We start from the raw sequence: 21,198 nt of genomic DNA on the forward strand, positions 1-21,198 counted from the left end.
GGTAATTAACTTTGCTTCAATTTTTTTTTAAAGGGAGAATTACTGATCTGTGCAGAATACAGTAACAGATCTCTCCCCTTGGAGAGCAGTACTGTTAAACATAGTACCTGCATCCTGCTGCATTGATGAAGGGATGCACTACAACAAAATTCATGAACTTCTTTCTATAGCCAAGCTAAGCATCAATAAACCTCATCTCTTCCATTTTCAATACAGGAAAACCTGAGATGCAGTAAAAGTGAACAGTGACTACTACAAGGCAAATGTTTAATAAAAAAGCACAGGAAACACCTTTCCAGGGCTGAAAGCTTTTCAGTGGCTGTTACAGCAATTATTCTTTCCCAGAGCAGGGGTTAAACCACTAGTTGGAGCTCAGCAGAAGGCAACAGCAGGAAGCATTTACTTCTCACAGGGGGAAAACACATTACTATTAGCTGATTGGTGATAACTTGCCTCTTTTCTAGGAAGGCCTTGCTGCTCCCACCAAGCTCAGAGCACAGTGGGCAGCAGAATCACAGATGCTTCCTCACTGTACACAGGTCTCAGCCCCTTTCTCACTGCGTGTTTACTTGTGTCTAGAGGGTCTTCAGTGAGAACTTTTTACAAATTAAGTGTGTGCCACCGAGATACCCTTAGAGGTAGGCTTGAGAAAAACTTCTGAGCCAACTAAAGGAATATAACTTCTATTAGATTTTAGTAAGACAAATTCCATTTTCAAAGTTCCCCTAGAAGCCTTTGGAAGTTTTTCCTGCATGAGTTTACTGGTATTTCAATGTAGATGTGACAAAGCATTGAAATACACATAGAAGAAAATAATTGTGCACTATCAGGAGAGGGACAGATTTATCACAGCCAGATGTTGAACCTCTAGCTTTTGTAGAAAAGACACTGAACTACAACTACTTGCAGACTCAGGTATTTTACTTCACTCTTTCCTAAGCATCACAGCAGAAATTTTAATTACCAAAGCAATTCAAAGTAGCAATTTGTAATCATATACTTAAAATGGGGCACTGGATTTATCAACAGGTACTCTTGGTTTCCCCACATCACAGGGTAAGATCCACTTACATAGAGACCCCAGTAGGATGGGGTGGACCTCATTCCTACTACACACAGTGCACATAACAAACTGCTAGCAAGCTCAGCTGGCATTGTAGGCACATGTAGTGATCTCCCTCAAATGCAAGTGGTACCAGTAGTTTAATAATTTGGCTTCACCACCACCACCCCCCACACACACAGAGCTTGAGGAGCCTCATCTTACCCAGCTCTTTACAATATGTCCTAGTATCTAGGTAATTCATACACTTCTTCTTCAGTAATACCTCATTTAAGAAAGTAAAGTGAAGTTCAGAAGGTTGCAGTAAACTTTCCACAGTAGTTTTAGTTATAGTTGCCAGCACTCTTGGTTAATTCAGGACTGTTATTCTGTTTAGTATTATTGAACCTACACTATGAGAGGAAGAAAACAAAACCTTACCCAAGCTGTACTTTCTGAGCTTATTGGGTTTGAGAACTTCTTTACTTATCTGAACGTTTAGAGGAAGCAGACCAGCCTGTCTGAGCACTCATCCATGTGAAAGAAAATACAAGCAAACCCAGGAAGAAGTAGCACAGCACACATCTAAAACTGAGAAATGTAACCTAACCTAATGTAATCACCTTCTAATGATTATACACATCCACAGAGGATTCCAGTACTTTTTAAAAAAACCAAAGCCATCTTATTTTTACAGAGTTTAACTTTCAATCACTTCTTACACTATTAACAAAAGAGAAAAAGGCATGAGGGAGTATGATATATCAGGCAATACCCAAGGTGGTTTACTGAAGAAATCAAATGTTCTACTAAGCAAGCATCACTTTTTTTTTTTTTTTTTTTTTTTTTTTTTTTTTCATAAGAGGAACCAAGGCTAATAAGGAATGGGGAAATTAGTTCAGATTTTTTAATCCAGGAAAGCAGTGAGAAAGAGTCCCAAACCTGCCTGCAGTATAAATGCAAGGTTGAAATGATGTCAGAGAAGTTAGTTTACTGTTTAATGTATGGTGATTTAAAGTGTATTTATTACAGAATAAAGTTGTATAAAAATAGCAGCCACAACATTATTAATATTCTCTTTAGGCAATCATTAAAAATTTGAAAGAAGAGGAGGGAAAAAGATGACAGAGGAATAAAAAGATTGGATTTGGTTTTTTCTTAATACAAGCTCCTAGTTGGTACTGCAACTTTTTGTGGCAGTTGGATGACAATATTATGTTGCTATTTTCCACTGCTTAAAGCCTCTGGAAAGTAATTACACTGAAAGTATCTCCATCAGAAATCTAAATAAATTTCCTTGAAGAATACAATATTCCAGGAATATTACAGTGGCTCTAGCAGTGGGTGTGCAGAAAAGCCTGGCTGCTTGACAAGGGCAAGAGGAGAAACACCACACAGAGCATCTGCTTTGGGGACATACAAACATCAGACTCATTTAAAAATCTGTAATAAAGCAACATAAAAAATGCAGTACCCACTCAGTGTTTTGTAAGCATTTAGGTGATGACAGTAGTGTAGATTATGTCTTTATTAGAATTGCTGTTTAGCTTTTGTCATCAGTGTTGCCATAATTCTTATGTGCATGATTCAGGAGCTAACACATATCCCAGGGTTACTGTTTCATGGGTCCTACAGAGCTTAAAGAGATGACTTTTACATTAAGGAAAAGTTCATGACTATAGTGCCAAATTCAGTTTGCTCATGACTATAGTGTCAAATTTCCTATCACACATTCAACCTTATTGCACATAATACTTCATGAAAGTACACGTTTGGTACTTATCATAGCAAAAGAAAGTTGTGGAGGGATTTGGAACAGGATAAGAATGTAGTCTTGTAAAAGGTATTTTCTATTTCTGTGCTTAAAAGGTCTCATAGAGCAAAACCATGCTTTTTTTCAAGTGTTCCAATGATAGGTACGAGCTAATCAGAGGTCAAAATCAGAATCTCTGTAGTAAGAACCTGACAGCCTAGGTACAGATAAAACTGTCTTGAAAACAAGAAGTTTGTTTAATGTGATAAGGAAAAGCAGCCACTGCAGATTCCAAGATTGAAGCTTGAGGCCAAACAAGAAACAGGAAGAAGATGGTCCAGTAAATGGGAACCATGCAAACAATAGATGATGGGTAAGATGATGGGTAAGAAAGCCTCTTTTAGACTCTGTGCACAAATAAATCACAGTAGTTCTGTTTCTGTCTTTTAAGGGAAAGAAGCAGAGAGACATAAATTAAGGCAAAGAATGAGAGAGTTAAGTCAGAAGCTAGGTAAGTTTTCTAACATGAACTGAAAGGATGTATAAACAAAGGAACCAAGAAACTTCTGTATCTAAGAAAAGAAAGGGAAGGAATAGTCATAGAGGAAGGAAAGATAAGCTGAGAAAAGCAGATGGGCACATCTTACTATATCATACTGGCAGAAATCAGAATAAATCTACATAGAAAAGAAAAAAGGCCAGTGGAAAAGGATTGACTCAGAAGTTGTAAAGACAGGTCTGCACATGTTGGAATGTAATTACACTAAAAGAAGAAGAAGAAAAAAGCAGATAATAAATCTATAATATAAAAAGTCACTCAGGTCATCAGATTTCCACCAGAATGGTTTTGTTAGAGAAAAGAAATTGTTGAGAATGAATCAAGGCTGAAAGAGTTCCAGTAGAATGATGAATGCTGACTTCACAGAAAGGCTGAGCAAGAGCATGGGAGGAGTGGACTAGCAATGTGATAGTTAATGCTGGGAACCAAGCAACAGAGAATGAGTAATATTTCACAGAGAACAAATCAAAAGAATCTTGGTGAATGGAAAAACAGAAAAACAGATGTAGGTTGAATGAGCATGCAGGAGCAGCAAGTTGTCAACATGAGATAAAGTCAGAAAAGGAATATAGATCTGTGTAAGGAGAGAGTAGTTCAGAGTGAGGGAGTTCAGAGAGAGTGGCTTAAAGAAACTGTGAGAGGAAAGAGTGACATGATGCAGGAAAAGCATCAAAGAACTGTTCAAAATGGAAAAGAGGAGGAGAGGAAAGCAGGACTGTGAAACAAATAAGGCAAATAATTCTCATGATGGTCTAATTTAGGAAAACCAGACAAACCTGCTGAAGTTGTCAGCATAACAAAAAGTCATAGATGTGGATTAAAATGCTGTTCCTAATACAACAAGAGAAAGAAAGGAAGAAAGAGTGTGAATTATCAGCATAAGAGGCAGGGCTATTATCAGGGATCGATTTGGTACGTCAGGTAGAGAGCAATTTCCAGCCTTGGGCCACATATTAAATGAATCATATGAACTACTTCAGAAGATGTCTGCATCAGAACTGTGGATTTCACTTGTTCCATTTTAACAGCTGAAATTAAGCCTCATTAGATCCACGGAAGGGTCGATGAGGAGGGGAAGAAGTATTAGGCCACAGCCCAGGCAAAAAAAAAAAAAAAAAGAAAAATCCCCAAAGGCTACACAGAATCCACAGTGTTCTCTGAGTGTGACTCATGGGAGAGCACTTGTGTGCTACTAAGTACAGATTGCAGCTGCAGCCTACGCCAGGTCTCATTCTGCTTCTCTTTTGAAATTCAGAAGCTTTGGCAGTCTTGCAGTCCTGCTGTATGCACCAGATCCAGCAGGTACATCTCAGACAGCTGAGCTGTGATCCTAGTTACTCTCTAATTCTTTCTCATAAGCTGAATATGAAGGAAGTTGTCCATGTTCTTGTTTTGATACAACATTGCTTTGGGCCCAATCCAAAAACCAGATGTACTTCTACTTCACAAAACATAACTCTTCAACCAGAAGCACTTAAGTACATCATTGTACAATGCTTAATTAGCTCCTGGTTTCAAAATTTAAGCTAATACCTTTTTTACGGTATTTTTCCATCTACACATATTAGACCAGTAGCAGCTGGCTTAGATAACTGCATTCAGCACTAAATTGCACACAGCAAATGCATCATTTAGTACTCCCTTTACTGAATAATAACCTCTCCACTGAGGTTGTGTACAGACCTATATGTATTGGAGGGGAGGGGGCTCACTCACAATAAAACAAAAAGACCTTGGTAACCAAATACATCTACTTCTTTAGCTGCAATTTCCCCTCCAACAACACAACACCACCTCTCCTCTAAAAAAGAAAAAAAAGAAAAAAAAACCAAACCCAAACCAAAACCAACTACACTAAAAATTCAAAACCACAGATTGCTGCTAACCTAAAGAAGCTACCATCCTTTTCAAGGTTTGGCAGCTACTAGGATTTCTCTTCAGTCTCTGCTTTCCACTTCCCTCTCTTCAGAGGGATGATCACACCTTCTGCACACCCCAGCTGCTGTTGCTGCAGTTACACACCCACCACCACCAGCCAGAGGAATCCCAGTCACTTTGTGGAGAAGCTCTGCTAGCTTGTGGTGTTAAACACACACACAACATTAGAGAGCATTGGAGTGGTTAAATTCCTTTTATCAGGCTTCACAAATGTCTTTTAATAAGCAGATAAAAAGAGAGAAGGTGCAGTTTTAATTATCTGAAGACACTGAAAGCCTAATTTATCCTGAGTGTGCAGGTAGACCAACAGTGCAGGCATCTCTTGCAATACCAATGTGTTTTTCAATGCTTATCTTCTTGAGAGGGTAGGTTTCTTAAAGTAATGATAGTTTTTTTCAGTGTATTCAATGTTTTTTTTTACTGAGATCAAGAATATTTCTACTTGGCACTAAATGAGATTGCAATAGGAGCTGGAGGAACTCCATTTAAACAGTTGTGGTGAAATGGCAGGCTCTAAGTGACACTTTGGGGTGTGAATATTCAGAATAAATGCCACTGTAATTGACTAAAGGAAAAATAAGATTAAAAAAACCCAAACCCTGCAAAGTGCAATGGCTGTGATTCACTTAAGGGAAGTCTTTTAGTTGGCTTCAGTGGGTTTTGAAACAAGCTCGTGTCCTGTTTTGAAAGGATGCAAGTAAACATAATGTATTTAAAAACACTGCAAGCAGGAAAACTGCCAGCAATGTGAACATTTTTACTGATGAAAACTTAGTGTTTAGTGAGTGATTCATACTCCTCTTGTATATGAATATCTACAGCTGAAAACTTCTGTAAGAACAGATATGAAATTGAATAGTTTTAACTTTCAGCTCCCTGTGCTTGTATGATCTCATCACTACTATCTCACTCGTAGGTACTGAAGCACAATCAGAATCATTGCATTTTAAGAGTAATTTCTTCTCTATATGTACATATTGTAGCCTGGCTTCTCTTGGTATCCACTGTGTGTGTGTTGGTCACAGGTCTAGTCAAATCTTTTAAGAACAGAAGCCAGATTTGATCACAAAGATTTTGAGTCATAATTTGACAAAACTAGGACAGATGACTTCACATATTCATAGGACCATACAGATTTTGTCAGTATTGTGGACTACTTCTGTATCAAGTTGAATATTCGAAAAAATTTTTTTACTGTAAGGGTGACAGAGCCCTGGAACAGGCTGCCCAGGGAGGTTGTGGAGCCTTCTTCACTGGAGACATTCAAAACCCACTTGGACACGTTCCTGCGCGATGTACTCTAGGTGGCCCTGCTCTGGCGGGGGGGTTGGACTAGATGATCTTTCGAGGTCCCTTCTAACCCCTAGGATTCTATGATTCTATGATTCTATGATCCTTCTAAGAATAGATTTTTGTCTATAGCAAAAAAACCCCAAAACAATAGGTGTTTTATGGTCATTAATATTAATTATTTTACAAATGAATATTTAACAAAATGAGCTCGTCAATGTAAGTCCATCTTCAGATGAAGGTTGGAGGGGTTTTTAATCTGGATACATACAACAATTTAAGAGTGACATGACTTAGATTTGGCTGGGCAAAGATGGTTTTTTTCACCCTCAATTTTTTCCCCAAGCCTGCAATATATAAATAATAGATGGATTTATTTTTATTAGAGATAAACCAAACTCCATTCACATTTTTTCTTGGTCTTTTATTTCTCATCTGTGCATTGGTAACTGTACTACTACTAGTATTAGCAGTTGTAGCTCCAAATTTTGTAGCACATCCTGATTATTGTTTTGGTGTTTTAATAACACTGCTTGTACTTGTGTGTGTTTGTGTGTGCATGTGGAGACAGAGGGGAAGGAAGGTAATTATGACTCCTATTCATGTTTGTGTGGTATATAAGGACATTTCCAGCATTTTAATTTTTTCTCCCTGTAATCCTGCAAACTCCCAAGCTGTGCAACCCAATTTCTATATTTTTACTAAAATTTGTGACTGATTCTTACTAAAACCTGACTAGTTCTGTATTTTTACTGGTTCTTTAGACCTAAATTCTGTCTGTAATAATCCATCTCTTCTGCTGTACCATTTCTCCTATGTTGAGGTCAGAAAAGCTTCCCTTTTGTGTCACACCTCAAGTAGCCTTGTCTCCTTTTATTTAAGGTACCTAGTTAATTAGCTCACCATTTTGTGAACTTCATTGTTTTATTCATTTTGTTTGAAGCAGGGTCTTGAATCAAATACTAAAATCCCATAGGCTGATTTATGATGGGACCTACATGATCTACTGCTTCTCTTAAGAGTAATAAAAACAAATTTTGTTGCTTTTTCTGCGTGAGCTCAGCAGCCTAAGTGAGAGTTTCACAAACCAGACAAATGTATGACTATAACCACACAGTGCAGGTTTAACATCAGCATTTCAAATGGTTGCTCTTTTGTTCTCTTTACTCTCAGTGACATCTCTTCTTGACTCAAATAGCTGTGGCACTAAAATTATCTTAAAGCTGAAAGGTGCTAATCGAGCCTTTAGTTTATTCATTATTCAACAATGGATCCTTAGTTATTCATTTCTCATTTCTAGTATTACCAGAAAAAATATACTTATGGTAACACTGTATCCTACTATTAAGATGGCAGGTAAAGCTGAAGTTCTACCACTGATAAAAAGCCACAGCTTCCTAAATATTCTAGTTAGCATTCTAAATTTCACACACGACATATGCAAGAAAAAAGTTCATGACTTATAATTTTATTTCTTTTTTGCTCAATCTGCTGTTGATACTGTTGTAAAAACAGTTATAAGAAACAAGGACAGCTCTGCAATAAAAAATACTTTATATGCATTGGAGATTACTCAGAATGGATCCATACCTTAGGGGAAAGGATTTCTCAACAAGTTCAAAGCAGTGCAAAAGCTGCTGGAGATGTGTGCACACCAGTGACCAAATTCACCCTGAAGTCACAGAACATGCTGACCAACTGGGGGCCAACATCTACAGTGCCTAGCAGGACAATAATTTATCTTGAATACTTTGGAAAAAGAGTTTGAGGACACCTCTGAGATCACCCATAGAGGGAAGAGGTGGGGATCTGTGTTTACAGTGATCTGCTCTCAGGTATATAGGCTGCTAGGAAGTAACATACCATTTCTTCCCTGATAACAACCTATAGCCTTCCAAGATAATTGTGCTTCACATCGTAAGTTTTGTTTTGTTTTGGTTCAGTTACAGCACTTTTAAATTGCAGCATTGGAGTCAGTATTGTAACCAAGATGACAAGGGCTCTGCCTCCCAATGCCATCTGTGACTTTTGAACAGCTTTTGCATCTTTGTTATTGCAAGGCTGAAAAAACCACCTGCAGAATGCATCTGAGTAGTAAAAAAATAACTCATTACTTAAAATCAACCCAAAAAACTACAAACATTTCAGACAGCAAGGCACATAAAATTTCTTACCTCTTAACTCCAGGAAAACACCTGACAGGGCATCTTCCCCCAACACATTCCCAAATGCACACATGAAGGAAAGAGATAAAGAGCTCACAGCTGACAGTTTTCAGCCCAACACACCTTAAAGGAATTTTAATTTAGTTTAAATTTCTTCCAGCTGGCAGCAATTCCATTAAGATGCAATGCCACTGACACACAGGCTTACTAGCAGTCTTCTCCTCCCAAAATTTTTTTTGCCCCAAATACTTCAGGAGCAATAATGTAAACAATTTGTTTTATCTTTTTGCCCACACAAGACTGACTGCATTAGGAGAATATCCAGTAAAAGTTTTAAGTACTTTTGCTCTTTTAAAGATGCAGGCATGGCATAGAAATAGCAGAAATGGGCAACAGATCATCATCATAACACTGATTGTATCTCCTCAACTCTTCTGAGACCTATTTTTTTTCCAGTTCTTAAAAATTAAGTACAATTTCAGTTTGTATTTAAGATTCTCATACGTGCCATTCAGTGGAAATGTACAAAAATAATTTTAACCATCCCTTCCCATCTTGTGCATTGGTTGCAGGAGGGAGCTCATTCAAAAAGGTGATATTTCTAAAGGCTTTTGTGTAAATTAAAAGGAAGAGCCAAATCCTAGGAATTTTGCACACCTGCATTATTTTCTGAACTCTCTTAATCTTGACCTTCTAGTGTTTGTATCCTGTTGATCTCCATTTGCCTCGGGTCATTCCTAGTACAACCTGGATAAATTATTTTTAGTGAAAAATTGGATTTCATGTGGATTTTATAACTAGATAACTGAAAAAATACATAACTTCAAATTATATCTTACAAAATATGGAATCTATAATTGATTATTCTGACAAAACATGCAAGACACTAAAAAATGAGATTGCTACTCTTAATGTAACTTCATCAAATCTAAATTTTCTTCACAACATAGGTAGATAGGTAGTAAACATGTCTAAGAAAAAGTCATATTTGCACATCATATCTCATAGCTGAATAAAACCAGTGTTGCCTAGATTGACACTCTTCTGTATGGACTTTTTTAAAAATAGTTTACAAGCACTTTATTATTTTTCCATTTGATTTTTTTGATGGGTGTAAAATTATAGAGACTATGTAGATTATAGGATCATGAGAAAGTACCTCACTGTCTTTGTACTCACCTGAATTTCTCTTGGCTGAAATTCTTCCAAAGGTAATATAATTAGGAGAACTACTCAGAGAGGTAAGAAGGAAGGTCATTTTCCTGCTCACTGAGAAGTTCTCCCATTTGCTAATTAAATCGAGAGGACTTAAAAGTATTCTCAGAGTTTCATGTGACTCTATGCCTAACTTTCCCCTTAAAGCATTCTTTTGCTATAATAGGCATCACCCATCAGATCAATTCTTACAGAAAAATATCATGCCTAAATAATTTCTAAATTAGGATATTGCATTATTTTCTACTTGGGATTCATGGCTTTCCTGGGTTAGAAGACTCAGTTAGAAGAGCAACATGAATTACCCCAAAATACAGAAAAGCTCAGACACTGCTACTCTTGATCCAAACAGGGGATCTGAGGTTTAGGATCTGAACAGGGAGAAATGGTTTTTCATGACTGAACCTGCACTGGAGAGCCAGGTTAAAGCAGCCTAAATCCCAGCAGGATTTAGAACAGTTTCCAGGTGTGGTCCCAAGAGGCCACAATATCAGTGGCTGTTCTTGGTTTCCTTGACTGCAGAAGTGAGGAAAAAGGGCAATGTTGCTAGGCCAACATCACAACAAGGAGAGAGGCTTCTCTGGTCACAGACCAGGGCAATATCCTCTGTAAACATTTAATTTTAGTTTATAACCTGCTTGCACTGGCAGAAACTGGAACTAGAACACAGCCAATAATTCCATTCTTTGTCTGTGTGGTAGGTTATTCCTTTATCAGTGTTTTAACTTCCATTAAATTCTCTTGCACTGTTCAGGACTGCAGTATAAACTCACTCCTCTCTTGGAAAATGAAGAATTGTGATTTGCACTCTTTAAAGTCAGAGATTCCACCTTGTGTTTATTTCTGATACTTTCCATTGTTTAGATGGATTGCCAGGAAGCTGAACATGAGCCAGCAGTGTGCCCAGGTAGCCAAGAAGGCCAATGGCATTCTGGGCTGGCTCAGGAACAGCGTGGCCAGCAGGTCCAGGGAAGGGATTCTGCCCCTGTACTCAGCCCTGGTGAGGCCACAGCTTGAGTCCTGTGTCCAGTTCTGGGCCCCTCAGCTCAGGAAGGAGATTGAGGTGCTGGAGCAGGTCCAAAGGAGGCAACTGGGCTGGTGAAGGGACTTAAGCACATATCCTATGAAGAGAGGCTGAGGGAGCTGGGGGTGTTCAGCCTGGAGAAGAGGAGGCTCAGGGGAGACCTCATCACTCTCTACAACTCCCTGAAAGGAGGTTGGAGCCAGGGGGGGGTTGGGCTCTTTTCCCAGACGGCTTTCAACAAGACAAGAGGGCAGGGTCTCAAGTTGTGCCAGGGGAGGTTTAGGTTGGATATTAGAAAGAATTTCTTTACGGAGAGGGTGATCAGGCATTGGAATGGGCTGCCCAGGGAAGTAGTGGATTCTCTGTCCCCGGAGATATTTAAAAAGAGCCTGGATGTGGCACTGAGTGCCATGGGCTGGGAACTGCAGTGGTAGTGGATCAAGGGTTGGACTTGATGATCTCTGAGGTCCCTTCCAACCCAGCCAATTCTATGATTCTATGATGTCTATATACTTATTTAACCTGTGATATAAAATAATATTATGCTGATAAAAGATGCACTGAAGTCCGTATTAGGCTAAAATCTTGCCACATTTAAACAATTGCCAGTCCCTTGAATTAATACATTGTTGAAATGAGTAACCAAGATCTTGTCCTGTAACTTAAAAAAATTATGTGAAGTCTTCATTATTCTATTTCTTTTTGTGTACGCACTTCCAAAAAGCAAACTTGACACACCCATGTAATCACAGTCATGAGGTGAAGTTCAGATTGGCTTTTGGTAACATTCACAGCAGGAAACAATCAGAAGACTTATGCACATCTAGTCAGGGAACAGAAACAATATGATAATAGATCAATTGTTCAAATTTGAAGTAAGCTAGCCTTAGAATTTTAAATACCAACATAAATGTCACTGAATTACAAGTGAAGGTAAGTTTATCTGTTCATGGACATAAATGCATTGAAAAACAGATTAAAACCACATCTGAAATGATGGATTCAGGTGAGATTCTACCATTACTGAGCCATACAAAATGAAAGCTCAATAGGTGCTTAGCAGTTGTAAGAATATATAAATATCTGCCAGCTACAAAATGGCTTCTATTATACCACCCTGGTTCTGCCAAATTTAGAAGAAAGGTGTCTTGAGAGAAAATCTTCCTCACAAGACCCACTTGCAAGAATGGTTTTTTGTGGGACACTGTCAACTTGGTGGCAGTACAGAGAGAAGCTCCAGTACAACAGTGTTTACACTGGTATATTTTAGTTTAGGATGGATTTGGTTAGCATCATATGCATTAATTTACTGACAGATTTTAATGCTTTGAACGATACAGGAAAAAAAATGTAGCATTAGTTTTAATCCTCTCTCATAGATAAACACTAGGGAAAGTAAGCAGCTAATATCCTCGACTTTCCTCATAAAGCATCCAGACTGGCAAAAAACCTCTTAATTCACATATATATATAAATGGATATTGTATACCCAATTGATATATTTCATTAATACATTCCAAATAGTTGGATTGTATGACTTGGGCTGGTAAAGATCCAGAGAAGAAACTTTTTATTTTAAAAACAAACAACTTAATAAGTCAAGTTGTATTATTTTCAGAAACATTCTCCCCTAGATGATACATATATATACTTTAAAATCATACATATATTTCTCTTTCAAAGGAAGAAGTGTAAGAATCAGGTGCACACCCATCTAAACTGCAAGCCCCTCCATGAGCTGAACATCCACCTGGGTTTTTGTTTATATGCCATGACACTTTCACCTGAATTTATTGCATGCTTTTTCCTTCCCAGACACAAATGCATCAGCCCTATTTGTGCATCAGCACTTGATATGTTGCTTAATTGTATTTGCATTAATTAACTTTTTGAAGATCTTCCACATAGTCTCAATAAGGCTTGGAAATATAGAAAGCAGGCATACAAAATATGAGTATAAACAGATGGGGAATGTCTGCTAGAGTACTGCCTGGGCTACTAGGAAAAACAGGGCAAAAGATTTAGATTACTTGTACCATTTCAGTGGAATCTTTTATCCACAATGCAGTAGTAATGTTAAGATACAGTTATAGGAAGAAATCAGCCTACTGGTCACAAAACCAGGATTGGTAGGTCAGGGGTAGCAACTGTATTATTATTATTTACAAGTGTTTATGGTGAACCATGAAAAACCTTCATAATTAACTAGCTAAGATTGGTTAAACATTAACAAACAGACAGTAAGAGTGGGATTCATCTGTCCAGATGTAGGATATTCATGTGGGTGGCTACCTCTGAGCTTGTCACTCAGTGCTTCCTTTGTAGGCAATGAGAGAAATAACTCTTCCCAGAGGTCAGTTCATCTCTGTCTAAGATAGTGGTCAAAACCTGGTTTGATTAATTGCACTGTCAGAAGCTCTTTTTCTCCCCGTTAGCTGTAAGAAGGGAAGCCCTTCCTCTCCATCTATATAAACATGTCTGTTATAGCTATCTGAAAGTCATGAGAATAATTCCTCACAATTGCCAGCTCCAGGGAATTACAGTTTCATAAATCTGTAAAAATATCAGATTAGGAAGTTGTGGTTCCTAAGAAATAATTATTCACATTCTGGTCATTATTACCCATATATGTAAGCAAAATGGATACTTAGAACTTTAATTCAGTTTTTCAAATTTGCCTCTTTATATTTTACTACTGGCCAGCATGATCACTGGTAATTTCATGGGCTGTTTCTGTGACACAGAACTGTCTGGAAATGTTACCACACTTGTCTTTTTGATGTGATGACTTAGCAATCCAGAGGAGAAACAGCCCTCCAGTGTAAGGGGCTTAAAGAGAAAACAAGGGCAAAGGAAAGTAGGATTTGTTGGTAAAACTGTGTTCTGTAATGATACATTGGATATCCAGTACTAAATAATAAAATGGGTTTCTGGGGAGAGCTGAGTTTCTGCTTAACCATAGGTAATGCTCTGAGAGACAGAACTAAAAAAACACATGGAAAGCTGTTACCTTCTGAAATTTTACCATGTGTTTTGTTAGATGTGATTTGAAATGCATTTCATAGTAACAATTGTTTATAGTCTAGAGAACACACAGGAATGATGGCCCACATCAGTCACTGGTTCCTTCCATCCTACTTCACCAATGCCCTGCAGTGCTTGTGGAAAGCAACAGTTGAGAGAGAGGAGGATTTCCTCTGGAGCTTTCATTTCAAGGGTTAAATTTTGTCCTTGGTTACACTGGCATAAAGCTGAAAAAGCTTAAATGGCTGATATGTACCAACTCCAGATTTAATAACAGAATAAATAAGAGCTGAATTTAGCCCTTCTCTGTCATGTTGTATATTCCACATACCTTATATTGCCAGAGGGCTTGGAGAAGAGAATCAATGTGTTTTGGATCAGTCTAGTTTTTCCCCTTTGTGATTATTCTTTCATCAATACTGTAGTTGAAATTTGGACTTCTTAATCACCAGTCTTGAATTCTGGAAAGTTTAATAAAAATGTGAATTTTGCATATAACATATAAAGTATAAGTCAAATTCTCCTCTCAAGTAGACTAAAGGGAATCTCTTGGAACTATCAATGGATATGGATTAATTCTGGATACTTTGAGGATTACAAAGAACAAAACTTTGCCTTTTTTAATAAAAATAGGATTATTTTTCTCACCATGTATAAATAACACTACTTTATTTAAGTGTGCCAATATTCTTAATTTTAAGGTCTTTGGTTTAAAAGTTCTCTCAGATAAAACTGGTAACTGCTTGTGCAATAAGCTGCTACTGCTGAAGGTGGGTTACATCAACCTTAATGGCATTTGGGGGAATATCACTACAGTTTTCTCAGTAAAAACCATATGATTAAAATCACTGGTAATTTACAAATTAGAGTTTGTGCTGCAAATAGAGAGTGAATTTGTCATTGAGTCTGTCTCCCCACTGGAATCATCTATAAAACTGTTCAACATTGTTGTTCCTAGAGGGCATGGGAGAACCTGATCAGTGAAACTGTGTGCTGGTATTGAGCCTGGGCTCTCTCCCACTGAAATTAGCAACAAAACTTCCAATGACTCCTGTGAGAGCAGGACCAAGGCTTTACACTGAAATAGTCAGATTCATCTGTCTTTTCCAGTTACATAAATCTGGAGAATCTCTTCTGAAATAAGTGGAATTACAGTGACTTATCCCAAAGGAATTGAGAGCATTTTCTTTAATGGGAGGGAAGAGAGAAAAAGGCATCATCCCCAGATATTGCCTTACCACTGCATATCAACCAAGACTCTCTGCTGTCAAAATCCTTATCTGCTTAAGCTGGAGAGGAAGAGCTGACTTCACCATGTAAGGATTTAAGCTTTTATTGTCTACTGAAACGTGTGTTATCTTTTATCACTCTACTTATCCCCTTCCCCACCACGTAACATGTAGATGCCTTAAGAGGAAGGGACAAATTTCTGTTTTCTGGTTCTGTCTAGGTTTCTTAGAATGTAACATTCCTCATGCCACCAATGTATAATCTGGACTGAGGCAACCAGAACAATTCCACTTCAGTCCTTCAGATCTACCTGGCAGGTTATTTTTAAATGATCCATAGGTAAATTCAGATCCAAGGCCTGTAGCTGAAAGAGGGAGCTGTACTGAAGGCATACTGAATTCAAGGTAATATCTCCTGAAGAGTCATTCAACTCTGTTCACCAGTGGCCAATGAAGGGACAAGCACATAATCCTCAGCTGGAACACACAGAGTTTATTCAGCCCTGTAGGATCCATTGCCAGAATGAAATCTCCATAGCCTTACACAGAATTAATCTGCTTCTCTTTCCTTAAAAGCATGCATATGCACACAGAAGTGGGATTCTTTCTTGAAAATACAATTCAGTTCTTTGGTAATGGGTGATATTAAGGGCTTTTTTCCTAAATGTGCCATGTAACTAAGATGTGATTGCACCCATAACTGGCTTCCAGAAGACCAGAACTTCATTCTTCTATACACATAGGCCTATCCTGTAATAATGTCCTCTATCCAAGGGCAGGGATCTGTGCTTTTTGCATGACATCTTCCAACCAAATGATTTGATGGAGACAGCCAAGTTAATGGCAAAAAGCTCTGTTCTGCAGAGCTGTCTCTTCAGCTGGAAAATATGTTCCCTGTTGAAGAAAAGCCTCCGTGTCTTCCTTTAACAGTATCTAAGCCATCAGATTTAAATGCTTATATCCATAAAGCCAGAAACAGTTTCTCCTAAGGAAGTAGAAAAATACACACTCATTTTTACTCCTTTGTGATCCACAAATAGATGTTCACAGTACGGTTCTACCTGTCCAGCTGCTGTAACCTTTGTAGACAAAATTTTGACAGCCAGACTAAGGGTGTGACCCACAATGGCACGAAATATGGAGCCAAAATAAAAAGCAAATTCTGTGTGCAAGAGTACCAGTAAATAGATACAAAGAAATGCTGGACAGAAAACTAGTGAATTTTTCTCAAATCTGGCACAGGAAAAGATTGTTGAGATTGGTCAGTAGCCTACAGAATAAATGTCCCAAGAACACAGGTTAAAATAGCTTCCACAGGGCAACAACCAAACCCAGCTCAGATTGGTACTATTAGCAGAAATTAAACTGACGTATGTTAGTCTGTGGCTCTCCCAGCCAACACTGAAGGGTTGGGTTTTTTGGTTTTTTTCTGTAAGAATCACTCACCCAACATGCAAAGATAGAAAAAAAAACTTGTGGTTCACAACTGCAGATGGGATCTGTCCACAGGTGCAGATTACTGTAACAACACCTCCCTGTTGCTCACACGGACAGGCACACATGAAGAGGTAGAGCATCCAAACTCTGCAGAGCCCTGCATCCTCAGGATGAGCAGATGTGACTCTTACAAGCAGCGTTTATTAGAGAAATCTGGCAGGCAGGAGCCTTTCTGGTGGAACGTTAGGCAGCCTGCATTTCCCTGGGAGGAGGTGCTACCTAGCGTGGAGGTTCTCTCAGCAGGCGGAATCTAACAGATTATCTTTCTGAATCATTAAGAGAACGCAGAGGGTCTCAGTAATGCTCAGGTATTGGACACTAATGGGTTACAATCTGGCAAAGAAAGGGAGATGACAATTTTGTGAAACGGGATTGAGCCGAAGCAGCAGTTGATAGAAGGCCAGTATCCCTTGAGAAGGTCATTTTCACTGTCTCAGCAGCCTGCCTCCCCTTACTATTTTTTCCCTACACACAGTGTATATTTCTACCTTACAGTAACACTCATCTTTCCGTTCATCCAGCAAAAAAGCACAGCTTACTGTTTCAAAATGACATCTTTTTCTTCTTGCTTTAGAAGTCCCTTTCTATTTTGGGAATACACAGAGAGGGAAACATTCATCTCTAAACTGCTTTAAGAGGACAGAAATGCGGAATATTTCACTCACCTCTTCAGCACCAGGCAGGCAGCCTCCTCCTCAATCCATCAGTGCAACCGCTCGCATCCACTGACGCTTCTCCTCTCAGCTTTGGCCCTTTTTCACATCAGCATCAATGATTTGCAGCGAGCAGACACAGCACGGCTGCAGGCAGACACTAACCCCGCAGCCCCAGCAGGAGCGAAAACCTGCCCTGCCTCATTTTCTCCCTAGAAAACACCATTTATCAAAGCCCGGGATGGTTTTTTTTTCGTCAAGGCGATAACGGCAACACTTGTCCGGTGGCCCCGGCGGGAGACAGGGAGGTGCTCGGCGCTCCGGCCGGGGCTGGCTCCGGAGGAGGAGCCGCCGGTGCCGGCCCGTTTCCACGCCAACGCGGGGGGTACCGCGGGCGGGGCGGCTCCGCGGGGTGGGCTGAGGGGGGGGCGGGTTGCGGGCCCCGTGCCCCGCCCGCTCCTCTCCTCGCTCCGGGCTGCGGGGCCAGCGGCGGCTCCGCGGGGGGCTCTGCGGGAGGTTTGCCGGGGCTCCGCGGGGAGTTTGCGGTTCCCCCCGGTGCGTTCCGCGGTGCTGCGCTCAGGCCTTACATAAGGCGCAGCCCCGGAGCCGCGGGCTCTGCCTGCCCGCACAAACGCCTTCATTCATCTTGGCGGGGGGATGTGGCGGTTCCATGTTTTCTGCAGTGGTGCCGTCCGTGGCCCTGCCAGGAATCTGATTTTTGATTATTAATTTCGCCATGCGTATTTTAGGGGACCGATGAAGTAGTGGGAACAGGTTACTTACGTGTTAGCATGATGCAATCAAGGGAAAAGGGAGAAGAAGCCGTTCATATAGTTACATGGGATTTATCGACTCCTTACATTCCACCTTTTCCATCACTCAGTTTCTCTCAGTACTGTACATATATTTTCTTGTTTTTCACTTTTGCCCTTTTCCTGTTGCATTTTGTATGTGTAATTTACTACAGTTTAAGTAATGATGAGTGTCATTTCCTTTTTGTCTCATTAATGGATTTACACTTTTCATATTTCACTTTTTTTTTCCTAGTGTCTTTTTCCTTTTGGCCATACTAGAATACTAGCTGCATCATTGAATCTGCAGCCCTGATCAGATAGCCATGAATTCTCCTACATTGCTGATTTTATAAACATAATTTCTTACTGATACACTTCTGCAGGAGATGGCAACAGAGACTTACAGACACAGACAGCATCCAGGCATTTTTTCTCCACATTAAAGCCAACAATACAGTGCAGAAAACATCTGATTCCTGTAAATAATCTCACTCCCAGTACTGATATCATCAGAGTATAATAAACTATAATAATAAAATATTTTAATTTAAAATGCAATATAGCAAGATTGGGGGTTTTTAGTGCAGGACTAAGAGCCATGAGTAAGTATACACCACATGAGGGAAATTTCCCACCTAGTAATGAGTCCTGTTCACCCTAGAAGAGTTTGTCAGTACCTTTAGATGAGCAAAGTTGTTCTGGTAAACTCCTAGCATTTAAAAAACAAATGTCATATACATAAAAATTGCACTGGTATCCCAAAAAAATAAGGTAATATTCAAAGCATAACATTGCCCCACTTTATATAAAAAACAACTCTACAGTTTTATTTTGAAATTTTAGTTTCCAGCAGGTGTCTTTTGGTTCATTTATATTAAATAGTGGTCAATTTTAAAATTCTTACAGTCTGTTGTTTCTCAGATACACTGCTTACTTGCAATTGCATAAATCCCTGATACAGTTATGTTGGCAAGGGAATAGAACAAAAAAAAAATTGTATCTGTGGTAACTGAGTAGTCTAGATAATAGGATAAAAGAACAATAACAGGGTGTACAGGTTTGATCTGATACTCCAGAAAACCCAAGTAGTTACTATAGAAACTGTCACATTACGTGTGCCTTCAGTATAGTGCTTCATATGTGAGAAAAAGCATCTTCTACACATCAGCCAACTTTGGCAGAAATAACAGCATCAGCTGCCATCAGCCTGTGTAGGAAGATCATCGTTCACATGCTCTCTCCAGGTTTCATCATGTTGAGGGATTTTTCAATTGGCTCCACCAAAATCCTTGCTTCCTTGCAGTTTTAAGGGAGGCACTTAATTGTAGATCAGATTTTGTCAGTGGAGGCATGATGAGCATGCAGTAATGGATACAGCACTAATGGAACTTTCTCTGAGAAGTTTAGGTGGTGGTATTTCCATACCCCAGCATGGGTGTGCTTGCTGTTGATTAGTGGCAGAGTTAAAGCCCAACTCATCTGAAAAACAGGCAGCTTTCTGGAATCCTTAACTGCACAAGATTCACTCAACTTGCCAGTGCTACTCATCAACCAAAAGCCAAATTCTTGCCTGTTTACTGCTGCTTTCTGTTTGGGATCAATCAAAATAGATGCATTCATAGATGTTTAGTTTGGAGACAATAGTGCTAAAACAGAAATCTGCTCTTAAGTGGAAAATCCCATAGGGATTTTTCTAATCAATTACCCTTTATTATACCATGACAACATCAAAATATTTATATGCACACATGCAATGTTCTTGGTGAATGTACATCTCCAAATGATAGAGGGTAAATTGAGAGGCCGCATCTGGTCTGTAATAAAAATATAATAAAAGACATTTTGTATTTCATTCAATTTTCTACCAAACACCCTCTTTTTAACAAGCAATTGTAGATCTGGGTTAGATATTTATAGATGGGTCTGTGATTCTCTTTGAGCATGAAGAACTGAACAGAACATTTAGAGAAGAATAAAAAGGCTGTATTTTTATTTTTAACCATTTTTCTCACGTGGAAGAGTTTAAAATAGCATCAAGTACAGATGACTGGGATCTGATATTTATAGCTATATGGCATGTTGTTGCTTTGTACCAGTGACTTGGAGATGGGGGTGAAAAAAAAATGATGAATGCACCTTCAAGCAGGTGGTATCAGCCTGACCTCATTTAGCTTGATCATTTAGTGTGAAAATTCACTTTCTACCAAGATTTTGCCCTCCTATCTTCTCACATCCTTTAAGTAACTGATGATTCACTTATTATTGAATGTTTACTCTTCCTAAGAGGCCAAATTATGGGAGACATTTGAAAATGTGAACCTAGATAACAAGTTACAGCTAATACCACAATCAGCTGAAGAGAAAGACTCCTCTAGTGTTTCAGCAGACAAAAATTTTAAAAAGAACAAACCAACCCTAAAAATTATAATTATCTTGCATACAGTCCCATAAGGTTTTATTATGTACCTACTGTACCTGCAGCTCTCAGTCATTGGCTCAACTGCTGAGTTAGCATTTACCACTGAAGCCAAGTTTATTAAAACAGGCATTAAATCAGCAGCTGGTGGACAGCTGCTTGAAGGTTTGTCTGGAGTCTTGGAAGATGCCCTGGCTTTCCTGTGCGGGGAACTTTCCATAGCAGCCCTCCCTTATCATAAACTTTGTGCTGGATACATGGACCCCAAGGCCTTCAGACTCCACGAAATAGGATGGAGGAATGTAGCTCTTGGTAAAGAACCCATTCCCCAAGGCTGTATTATTTTATTTACAAAAAAACCCCACAGAATGCAAGTATTCTGTCCTCATTACTTTCTATTAAGGGCAAAGGAATGGGGAAAACACACACACACCCAAACTCTATCAAAAAAGAAAGTGAGAATCTTTCAGTAAAGTACACAACAAAAGATCTGTGAAGAGTGAACAACTGACAATCCCTTAAGATCTAAATAAACAGATTCTTTGGGAATTACACCCATGAAGATGCAATTAAACAGGGCCAGGAATTTTTTTAAACAA

At 39.1% G+C, this 21,198-nt stretch overlaps 1 protein-coding gene across 1 annotated transcript in view; it reads left to right on the top strand.

Moving 5' to 3' along the window:
* RSPH14 (radial spoke head 14 homolog) overlaps positions 1-21,198 on the top strand; it is a 61,797-nt gene that overhangs the window by 31,211 nt on the left and 9,388 nt on the right. The gene's annotated exons all lie outside the window — the stretch shown is intronic.

This window comes from Calypte anna, chromosome 15 (genome assembly GCF_003957555.1).
Source record: "Calypte anna isolate BGI_N300 chromosome 15, bCalAnn1_v1.p, whole genome shotgun sequence".
NCBI classification, from domain to species: Eukaryota; Metazoa; Chordata; class Aves; order Apodiformes; family Trochilidae; genus Calypte; species Calypte anna.